Source organism: Lolium perenne, chromosome 5 (assembly GCF_019359855.2).
Source record: "Lolium perenne isolate Kyuss_39 chromosome 5, Kyuss_2.0, whole genome shotgun sequence".
NCBI classification, from domain to species: domain Eukaryota; kingdom Viridiplantae; phylum Streptophyta; class Magnoliopsida; order Poales; family Poaceae; genus Lolium; species Lolium perenne.
The window spans coordinates 88038097-88050502 of record NC_067248.2 but is presented as its reverse complement, the minus strand read 5'-3'; positions in this window follow the sequence as shown (position 1 = coordinate 88050502).

Sequence of the window (12406 nt, the reverse complement as noted above, 5' to 3'; positions counted from 1 at the left end):
CCCTCTCACAAAAAAAAAACAAATCTCTCTCATTCTCGGCCTCGCTCGACTCGCTCGCTCGCTCGCTCGCACCTCCTGCGCACTGACAAACCCTGCACAACAGTCAACATCACCAGAAAAAGAATATACACCATCAATAAGAGGGGCCCCGTGACTGCTCTCCCTTCTTCTCCTTCCGAGTGATTCCTCTTCCTCCGAGTTTCACTCGACGGGCAAACACACATGTGCTGCATAGTAATAATAAAAAAGTAAAAGAATCGACGACGAATCTATTATTAAATAGGTTATAAACTAGGGTTTTCCCCAGTACTACAGATCAAGTTGAAAAAAAAAATCCAACTACGGGGTTTGATTTTGGCCTACAAATAAAAAATTAAATAAGTTGAACTAGTATTCCTCTAAAAAATCATTTTGGTTTGCATTGTTTGATAATTTTCATAGCTAGAGTGCATCACAATTTTTTGATTTCATGCTTTGCTTTGCCAATTTTGATTTTTTCTAACCACCTTCTCTTTGATTTCAAATTTAGGTCAAACTATCGGTGCCTACTATGTGTTCTACTTGAATTGGATGCAGCATGCGCACATGATATGTTTTGCCATTGTTTTGGGCTTCCACACATCTTGGGGCATCCAAGTATTTAAGTTACCTTGTTTTTTAATTGTAATTCATGTACCCTTTCCTCCCAATTAAATTTTAGTTTTACATTTTTAAATTTTTATGCCCATTCTGATGTCATATAGTTAGCATTTAAGTTGATAAACAAGGTCTAGACATATTCAAACCGGAAAAATCATGTATCTACCCCTAACCCAAAACTCTGTCTTATCAAGTCAAGCACGAAGAGAAGTCGTTTTGGGTTTCAAACATGGAATTTTCAAAAACCCTCCAAAAAGCTTCATTTTGGAGTGACTAAGAAGGATGGAGGCTTACCTTTTTCATTTTCATGTTTTAAACATGTTTAAATCTTGGTCAAACCTATTATTTGACAAAGAATCAGATGGGCTTAAAATTTCAAAAAAATCAAAAAATGAAAAACCAAAGCATGCAGTCTTCTTATGTCATATATATATTACACATTCAAGTTGATAAACAAGGTTTGGACATATTCAAACCAAAAAATCATGTATCTACCCCCTAACGCTAAACTCTGTCATATGAAGTCAAGCATATGAAGAGAAGTGGTTTTGGGTTTCAAACATGGAAATTTCCATGCTTGAAACCAAAAACCACTTCTCTTCATGCATGCTTGACTTCATAAGACAGAGTTTAGGGTTAGGTGGTAGATACATGATTTTCCTGGTTTGAATATGTGTAGACCTTGTTTATCAAATTTATTGAATGCTTACTATATAACATAAAAGAAGACCTTGTTTTTTTTTGAATTTTTATACCCATTTGAATCTTTGTCAAATCCTTGGTTCCACCAAGATTTGAATAAGTTAAAAACATGAATATGAAAAGGTAAGCATGTATGCCTCTTAGTCACTTCAAAATGAAGCTCTTGGGAGGGTTTTTGAATTTCCATATTCGAAACCAAAAACCACATATCTTCATGCTTGACTTCATGAAACAAAGTTTAGGGTTAGGGGTAGATACATGCATGATTTTTCTTGTTTGAATATGTCTAGAACTTGTTTATCAACTTAATTGAATGCCTACTATATAACATAAGAAGACCTTTTTTGTTTTTTTTAAATTTTTATACCCATTTGAATCTTGGTCAAATCCTAGGTTTCACCAAGATTTGAATAAGTTTAAAACATGAATATGAAAAAGTAAGCATGCATGTATGCTTCTTAATTAATCACTTCGAAATGAAGGTCTTGGGAGGGTTTTTGAAATTTCCATGTTTGAAACCAAAAACCACATATCTTCATGCATGCGCTTGACTTCATGAGACAGAGTTTAGTGTTAGGGGGTAGATACATGATTTCTCTCGTTTGAATATGTTTGAAACCAAAAACCACATATCTCTGGTTTGCCCGCACTTAGAAATGATATTTGCATCACTTATCATATGTTTGCCCATTTGAATCTTGTCAAATCCTAGATTTGAACAAGATAATTTAAACAAGTTTAAAACATGAAAATGAAAAGGCAAGCTTGTATCCTTCTTAGTCACTCTAAAATGAAGTTTGGGGAGGTTTTTGAAATTTCCATGCTTGAAACCAAAAACCACTTCTCTTCATGCTTGACTTCATAAGACAGAGTTTGGGGATATATAGGGGTAGATACATGATTTTTCTGGTTTGATATGTCTAGACCTTGTTTATCAACTTAATTGAATGCTTACTATATGACATAAGAAGACTATATGCCTTGATTTTACTTTTTTTTAAATTATGCCCATTTGAATCTTGGTCAAATCCTAGGTTTGACCATGATTTAAACAAGTTTAAAAAATGAATATGAAAATTAAGCATGTATCCTTCGTAGTCACTCCAAAATAAAGCTCTTGAGAGGGTTTTTGAAATTTCCATGTTTGAAACCAAAAAACCACGTACTTCTCTTCATGCTTGACTTCATAAGACAGAGTTTGGGGTTAGGGGTAGCTTGATACATGATTTTTCTCGTTTGAATATGTCTAGACCTTGTTATCAACTTAATTGAATGCTTACTATATATATGACATAAGAAGACTATGTGCCTTGATTTTCCATTTTTTGTTTTTTCTGAATATTTATGCCCATTTGAATCTTGGTCAAATCCTAGGTTTGACCATGATTTAAACAAGTTTAATAAACATGAATATGAAATTTCCATGATTTATACCAAAAACCACTTCTCTTCATGCTTGACTTCATAAGTTAGGGTTTAGGGATATATAGGGGGTAGATTCATCATGATTTTTCTGGTTTGAATATGTCCAGAGCTTGTTTATCAACTTAATTGAATGCTTACTATATGACATAAGAAGACTATGTGCCTTGATTTTTCATTTTTTTAAATTATGCCCATTTGAATCTTGGTCAAATCCTAGGTTTGACCAAGATTTAAACAAGATTAAAACATGAAAATGAAAAATTAAGCCTTGATCCTTCTTATTCACTCCAAAATGAAGCTTTTGGGAGGGTTTTTGAAATATCCAGGTTTGAAACCCAAAACCACTTCTCTTCATGCATAGTTTAGGGTTAGGTGTAGATACATGAATTTTTGGTTTATAGTAAGCATTCAAGTTGATAAACAAGGTTTAGACATATTCAAACTAGAAAAATCATGTATATACCCCCTAAGGCTAAACTCTGTGATATATATGAAGTCAAGCATATAAGAGGAATGGTTTTGGGTTTCAAACATGGAAAATTCAAAAACCCTCCCAAAAGCTTCATTTTTTGAGTGAATAAGAAGGATCCAGGCTTACTTTTTTCATTTTCATGTTTACTGACTTTTTTAATTCTGGCACAAACCTAGGATTTGACCAAGATTCAAATAGGCATAAAAATTCAATAAAGAATTCAAAAAATGAAAAACCAAAGCACATAATTAAGCTTCTTAAGTTATAGTAAGCATTCATGTTGATCAACGGAGTCTATACATATTTAAACATTAAAAATCATGTATATACCCCAACCCTAAACTCTGTCTAATGAAGTCAAGGACGAAGAGAAGTAGTTTTCGGTTTATTTTTTTTTTGAATTTTTATGCCAATTTGAATCTTGGTCAAATCCTTGCAGGTTTGACCAATATTTAAACAAGTTTAAAACATGAAAATGAAAAGTAAGTGTGGATCCTTCTTATTCACTCCAAAATGAAGCTTTTGGGAGGTTTTTTTAAATTTTCCATGTTCGAAACCCAAAATGATATCTCTCCGTGCTTTACTTCATAAGACAAAGTTTAGGGGTAGGGGGTAGATACATGATTTTTCTGGTTTGAATATGTCTAGACCTTGTTTATCAACTTGAATGCTTATTATGTGACATCAAAAGACTATGTGTTTAGTTTTTTTTTGAATTTGTTATGCCCATTTGAATCTTGGTCAAATCCTAGGTTTGACCAAGATTTAAACCAGTTTAAAACATGAAAATGAAAAGTAAGCCTGGATTCTTCTTAGTCACTCCAAAATGAAGCTTTTGGGAGGTTTTTTAAATTTCCATGTTTGAAACCCAAAACCACTCCTCTTAATGCTTGACTTCATAAGACAGAGTTTAGGGTTAGGGGCCAAGTATATACATGATTTTTCTTGTTTAAATATGTCTAGACTTTGTTTATCAACTTGAATGCTTACTATATGACATCAAAAGACTATGTGTTTGGTTTTGATTTTTTTGAATTTGTTATGTCCATTTGAATCTTGGTCAAATCCTAGGTTTGACCAAGATTTAAACCAATTTAAAACATGAAAATGAAAATGAAAGCCTGGATTCTTCTTAGTCACTCCAAAATGAAGCTTTTGGGAGTTTTTTCAATTTCCAATGTTTGAAACCCAAAACCACTTTTCTTCATGCTTGACTTCATAAGACAGAGTTTAGGGTTAGGGGGTATATACAATATTTTTCTGGTTTGAATACGTCTAGACTTCGTTGATCAACTGTAATGCTTACTATATGACATAAGAAGATTATGTGCTTTGGTTTTTTTTATTTCTTTTTTGAATTTTTATGCCCACTTGAATCCTGGTCAAATCCTTTGTTTGACCAAGATTTAAACAAGTTAAAACATGAAAATGAAAAAGTAAGCCTGGCTCCTTCTTAGTCATGAAAATGAGTTAACTTGGCTTTCCAACCCTTGAATCCATAGGAAACTTTGTACTAATGCAGTATAATAATCACCCGAGTTTTTACACCAACAGGTCTGTCACTTACGTGTGGTGCCCATGCGTGAGGTCCCAAACTTCAGTGAGCACAAGTCACATGCGGTAGGCAGGCAAAATACCCGATCAATCCGGGCGGTGGCTGTTAAGGACCCGATCGCATTTCTTGCTTTCGTTGGGGTCTACCATGTAAGAAGTTTGTTCCTTTTGGATGCATCACTCGTATTTGCAAGTTTTTTGGGGGTCCCGCAAATTCAGGGTAGCATCATGCCCCCCTTCCCACGCCAACACAAACAGAGTTCAACACAACCTAATTAAGCAAGGTTCAACACAGACATAGTTCAACAACCCCTAATTAAGCTAATAGGTTCACCACAAACGCTGCTGAGCAGCAAACATAAACAGAGTTCAACAAAAGATGCTGCTTTTGAAGCAGTAGGAGAGACAAACATGCACAACAGTTACGGAGTATATTTACCATCTTCTTCCTGTCGCCTCCTCCCGGTCCCGCTTCTTCTGCTTCTTGCTGCCCATACCTTTAATCTTTGGTGGCTTGGGCTTGGGAGGAGGCACACGACCGGTCTCGATAGCTTGGTTCAATTTCTTCCTTAGGAATAGCCCATAGGCCATGTGGTTGGCTATGAAGCCGGATCGGTTAACAGTTTCCCCAACTTTGAGACAGCCGGACCCACCGGCTTCGGCATCTTGCAGGACGCTTCGAAAGTCAACCTTTATGCTCTTTGTGCAGAAGGGGCAGCTGTTCCTGGCACCAGTCCAGGGTTCACTCCAATACTTGTCGAACTTCCCCGCCTTAAGCTTGTTGAGAGTGGCCCTGGCCTTCCTATGACGTGACTCGACATCGCTGTCAACCTCATCAGTAGCAACCTGATACATGCCAAATAAACAGGTGAAGCAAATATGTAGCAGTTGCAACTAATAATGAATATGAATCTAAAAATATTCTGACGCTAATTCAAAACCCTATAGCGCAAAAAAAGAGGGAGAGACCATAGAGCAAATCGATACAGGGCTATGTTAAATAAGGGAGAGAGGTGAATCGGATGTGAAGCAAATATGTAGCAGTTGCAACTAATACTGAATATGAATCTAAAAAGATTCTGACGCTAATTCAAAATGCTATAGCGCAAAAAAAAGAGGGAGAGACCATAGCGCAAATCGATACAGGGCTATGTTGAATAAGGGAGAGAGGTGAATCGGAACATACTTCCTCCCCCTCGTCGACGATATTCTCGTCGAAGGTCGGCGGCGGCGGTTCAAAGATGAGTTCAACCTCGTCCTCGTCATCTAGGGGATGCTTCCCAAGAGAGTGGACCCATCTACCAACAGCATCAGATGCCGATGAGCGACCGATGGCCCGACCTTCGGCAATGGCCTCCGCTTCGTCTTTGGCATCCGCTGCGGCAATGATCGCCGCCGTTGCGGCCATGCGTGCTGCGGTCGCGGCTCTGGACGCCTCCTCTGCGGCTAAGGCCAGCCGCGCGGCTTTCGCTTTCGCTGCGTTGACGGCGTCGGTTGGGCTCTCCATCGGTGGAATGGGAAGGGGAAGTGAAGAGAGGGTTTTTTCCTAGTCCGTGGAGAGAGGGAGAAGTGTGGACGTGAAATGGATAACTGACGATATTTCAAGATTTGGGAGACATAGCACGAACCGGCAGATGACAGCGCGTGGGTGCATTACCTCATACTGCCTCTGTCCTAGAAAGAGCGTACGTGTGGGTTTTCAAGGCATATTAAGGATTTTATTATTACATTGGGAAACTGTCATCGACCATCACTTTCCTCTTCAACTTTTCCACCTCCAATGATCTAAATGCATGTAGTAAATAAGAAAACCATATTATGCTAAATACTACTACCTCCATCCCAAAGCGTAAGGCTTATATTATTTTTAGAAGCTCAAACTATGTCAAGGTAAACTAAGATTTTACCAAAAATCATTATCATGCAAAATACAAAATTAATATCAATACATAGACAACGATTTTTTTTGGTATGGTATCTACAAAATATTATATTAGTTGATAGATTGTTCTAAATTTTCGTCAACCTTTACTTGCTTTGACTCTTAAAAAAAGACTTAAGCTTTGTGATGGAGGTAGTACGTACTAGTCCTGAAGAAACTATATCCCTCGTGATGAGAAAGAAATATTTTTTACTACCACTCTTTTGTGGACAAATTTTGAAGTGCATTGCAAAACGAGAAGTACACTCTTTTATGGACAAATTTTAACTCTACACCCATTATTTCAGGATGGAGGGAGTATAACCCAACTTGTTTTTTCTTACGGGCACTACACTTTGCTTTTTCCTGTGCAATGCTTGGTTCTACCCTTTTTCTCAATGTAATGGTCACTTTAAGTCATTTTTTCCCACACACATTTATTTTGTACTTCTCTACAGTGTTGACCGTGCTACTACTATTTGTGTTAGTGCGCCAAAAACAAAATGTTATTTTTTAAGTGCCAAATTAATCTAGGGCGTTTGTTGTGAATCGGTGAACAAAAAAGAGATAGCCCTAAAGAGGAACACACCAAGGTACAAAAACTAGCATATATGCATGTTTCTATGTACATATATATGACCCTGGGTTTGTAGATAAAAAACATTCATATATGCGCTTACTATTAATATACATAAGTTTATGCTGATTCTCTTGGTTTAGGTATATATATGGTTAGGCATCACTACTAATTCAGAAAAAAACAAAAATGTAACTCTTCAAGTGAAGTCATTTTAAGTGACCTAACAACTAAAATTCATATATAGGATTTGTATAGGAATTATGTAGGATTTAGATCACATGTGAATTTTCCCCACACTAGTTGTTTGATTCATAGGAACATATCCTATAGGAATCTTGCAGTGCAAATCCTATAAGAATAAAACATTAGGTCATACCTCATGGAAAATTTCCTTTGGCACAATCAAACACAACTCATCTTCCTATATGATTCAACTAGCCATTAAATCTCAATCCTATGTTTTCCATATTTCTATGGTTTTCCCATCCTATGAATCAAAGGAGCCTTAGGGCTTATATCTTTTTTTAGAAAGGCAAACTATGTTAAGATTGGCCAAGTTTTACGAAAAACCTTTAACATGCAAAATACAAAGTTGAGTCATTTCGTTTGAATCGGAGGGAGTACATTTGACGTTATGGTACTATTTGACAGCTGCTTGGCACTGTATTTTTTCGAACCAAACTTCCCCCTTCATGAAGCTTTTATTTTAGCTTCAGTGACTTGATACATCCATATATCTAGACAAAGTTGAGTCAATTCATTTGAATCAGAGGGAGTACATTTGACTATATGGGTATTGTTTGACAAGCTTTAGCCTGTCTTCTTTTTTGAACCAAACTGCCCCCTTCACGAAGCTTTTATTTTGGGATAGAGCTTCACTGACTTGATACTTCCAAGTTTCACAGTGACTTGGTGCCACCATCCACCATCCATCTCAGATCCAATGTATGCGATCGACTTAGAATTTAAACTAAATAATTATTATAATTGCTCAGAAATATTTCAAGAACTTCCAGTTAATCGTGCATATTTCGATTTATATTTTGGTGAAGTTTCATTCGATTTGAATCAAAGGTTTGTGAGCAAATATATACTCCCTCCGGTTCATATTAATTGACTCTAATATGGATGTACTAGACACATTTTAGTTCTAGATACATCCATATTGAAGTCAATTAATATGAATCAGAGGGAGTATTTAGTTTAAACTAGTGCTCGTATACGTAAAAAGCTCTTTAATCACAAGCTAATCGTCCGAGTGGGATGAAATATTCACAGATTTTAGAACAAGGCATCTACATTTTACTGGATTTTTTTCATAATTTTTGTTTTTAGGTTCGAAATAAGAGATTAGTTTGGAACGTTGGATCTCAAATGGTTGGTAGATGGTGGCACCAAGTCACAATGAGATTTGGAGACTTCAAGTCACTGCAGCTCTGTCCTTTTATTTTGACAAACTGCAGAGCCGCTGGTGCATCTATGCTTGCGTACGGTCGACGCCGATTCTTAGCAAGGAAGTTCTTCCTATAAGTAGTAGTATCCATACTCCACTCCAAGACATGTATAAAAAAAAGAACCCATCCCGTTCTCGTTTTCCCGATCACTCTTCTCTGAAGATGGAGGAGGCCCTATTCTTGTGCCCCCTCTGCCTGCTGCCCTTCAAACCCCCCATATCCAAGGTTGCTCCCTTCCGATTTCATTCTTAGGTTCACCTGTGAGAAATGTCAATGACAACTGATGCCACGTACGTTGTTCCGTGCAGTGCAAAGGCGGTCATATGGGCTGTCGGCGCTGCGTCGGCGAGCTTGCGCCGAACCCGTGCAAGAAGTGCGAGCAGCCGGCGTGGTTGCCGCCGTCGAATCGATCTGGGCCAAGATTGCCGCCGTCGAATCGATCTGGGGCAATGGTCAAGTGCGTCGGCTGCCAGAGCTTGGTCGCCTCCACAGAGTCCTACAAGCACTATATCGCGTGCCCGCATGGTCCGTGCGGCTGCACAGAGGCCATCAATACCGGCTGCAGCTTCACCGGCCCGCCGCGGGAGCTCCTGGTACACCTCCAAGCATCCCACTCCATCCCAGTGTTTACGTTCCAGTATGGCATACCCGCCTGGTGCATAGTTCGTGTTCCGGTACAACCGCGGGGACACCTGTTCATCGGCAGTGGGGAAGAAGACGGTAGCGTGTTCGCCATCACCGTTGGAGCGCTCGGCCCGACCACCATTGTGTCCTGTGTGTGCATCAGGTCGGCCGCGTGCTTGTTTCCGATGTACAAGGCGCAGCTGTTGGTGATTGGTCCGCCGGCGCCGGCGACGGCTGGGACCAGTGACCTCTCGACGGACACCTTGATGGCGGTAATCGAGCCGACGAGCTCCCCGACGCCTAGCTCGATCATGTTGCAGCAGCTCACTTCTTTCCTGGCGGTGCCGCCCCGTTACGCGAAGCAGAACGGAGGGCAGCGTGTGTTGCCTATCTGCGTTTGCATCAACAAGAAGGTTATACAATAATCTTCGTTTAGTCATACTGCAATGTAGTTACTCGAAGATCGGAGGGAGTAGTTTAGTTCGAAGTAGGGTTCGTTCGGATGTATTTTGGACTTGTATAGTAGTACTACTACTCCAGAACTATTAGCTAGCTAGTTGGAGTGCTAGAATGCAGCTCGGAGTATTATAGTATTTTGGCAGTACTACTAGTTATGTATGTGACTGCAAATTCAAACTAAAATGGAGTATTTCTTGCTAATGTTGTTCTTTTGGAGTCATCATTTTTTTCTAAACGTGTTAACTATGCTATTGTCTAAGGATTCGTTTAGATTTCTTTGGTTGAATTCATATTTCGTCTCTTCCTAATTTGGCAAAACTGCACTGTCATGGGCATTCTTACAAGGTCGCTGAAGTTTCAAAGTTTCTTAATGTATATTGCATAGGGTGTACCCCCTTAACATGGATCTGTTGCATTTTTGGGTTGTATTTTTTTTTTGGCAATTTTCAGGACCATAAAATAGCACGCCTTCAGTTGAAATTTGAATTAGTGGCCGATACTAGCATGGAGTAGTGAAGTTTTTTTGTACTCCCTCGGTCCCACCAAAAGTGTCTCACCTTTGTTAAAATTTAGATGGATAGATGTATTTTTTTTTACAAAGTTGAGACAACTTTGGTGGGACGGAGCCACGGAGTCGTAGTTGATGGCGAGAAGGTTGATGCCTTGCTAGGTTGGTGTACGTTGCAAAAAGAACAAGGTTGGTGTGTATTTGTTTTATTTGTTCACCATAATACTGACATGGCCATCGATTTGATTAGACAACACAAGCCTGGTATGTTTCACTTATTTATTGTAGGAAGCACGATTAATGTTCTGTAATGATGGGGCTACTCCTATAGTCCGTCTGCTCGGCTCCTACTCGGGTGTCGGGTCACAGTCACACTCTCCTCTTTTTTTGAACACATTCACACTCTCCTCTTTTTTTGAACACATTCACACTCTCCTCTTTTTTTGAACACATTCACACTCTCCTCGAAACTGCAGTAGGCAGTATATGCATAAGAGGAGGAGCGTCTCGGTTCACCTCCGTCGTCTATCCCCACTCCGCCCATCTTCCATAGCACGCGCCTGCGTCTCCGCCATGGCGCTTTCGCATCCTATCCAGCAGTGCCCAGTTTGAGAGCCTCTGTTCTCCAACTCAAACCCCCACCTGCCGCCATTGATCGCCATCTCTCTCCCAAAGTTCGAGTCAGTAGATCTCCCAAGAAAATACCAACCCCATTGTACCACCTGCCTCATTGCGATGGCGAAATCGAGCAGGGTCTGTGGATCTGGGCTGTTTCACAAGGTGTTTACGGAAGGCCCCCTTGAAGTGCTCATCAGCCAGTGCGACGCCATCACCGCCGCGTCCCTAGTCGGTTCCTCCAAAAGTATTCTTCAGTCAGCCAAATACAGTGCCACTCTGCCTGCTTCTCAGCCGTTTGGCCTTCCGTGTGTTCTCTATTGTGACCCGGCGGATAAACCATGGGCGGTGTTCAAGGAGGATTTGCCGGTGCACAGCAAGTGCAAACTACTGCCGCTGGACAGGTTCTCCTATGATGGCCTAATGCCACACGGTAAGGATGAGGAGCGGGCGGCGCCAATGGAGATTGGATCGCCATGGTTGGCCCCGAAGGCAAGTGGAACCTCCTCAATGTCTACACTCATCGCAAGATTAAGCTTCCATCTTTGAGGAACAAGTTGGAAACCACACACAATCCACTTATATTCGAGTATCGGCGTTACGCTATTCAACTGCAGAAGATAGCTATTTGCCAAGTTCCTACAGCTGCTAGGGGGTATCAAGATTTCTCCCTTGTCGCAATCTTCGACTTTGCAATTGCCTACCTCCATGGCGAATATCCTCGTACATGGATATTTCTTGAAAACCAGTTTCGATGCGGCGCCATATCTGCGATGCAATTATACATAACGGACTTGTGTTCGCCGTTCGAGCTTGGAAATGTTTATGCATGGGATCCTAATCAATTTGGTAACATTTCCTCCCTATCTTTTTTATATACGTAACTTATATAGTATTTCACCTCTTATTTGTTGAACTGTCTTGGCATCTTTTGGCTTAAAGGAATTCCATAGGTGCACACCATAACCCTCTTGTGGTATGGACATATATAGAATTTAACATCTATAGGAATTTTAGTATGGTCTAATGTGCATGTTGTTCCTTAGGAAAAAGGCCCCCTAGTAATTAAGTTTCTTTATTATTACTCCCTAGAAAATTTAAGGTAGAGTAGAAATAGAATCAATAAAGGTGCCATGCAATATTGATAAAGACTTTCATTTGTTTATATTCCCCCGGTTCTAGAGAATAAGGAGTACTATATTCAAACCATCTAAAATTTGGACCAATATTTTCGGGAACATGTTTTAAATCCATATGAAGTTTTACCAAGATGTTCGAAATATATTTCAAACCATCTTATGTTCGACCATGATTTTATAAAGTACTAGTATTGGCATCCCAATATCAAATCAATATCACTAGTAGATAAATCATGAAATATATTTTCATGTGACGTGTTCTTTCCTTTTTCAAGGTCCTATAGTGCTCCCTGCTCCATTCATTCCGTGGACGG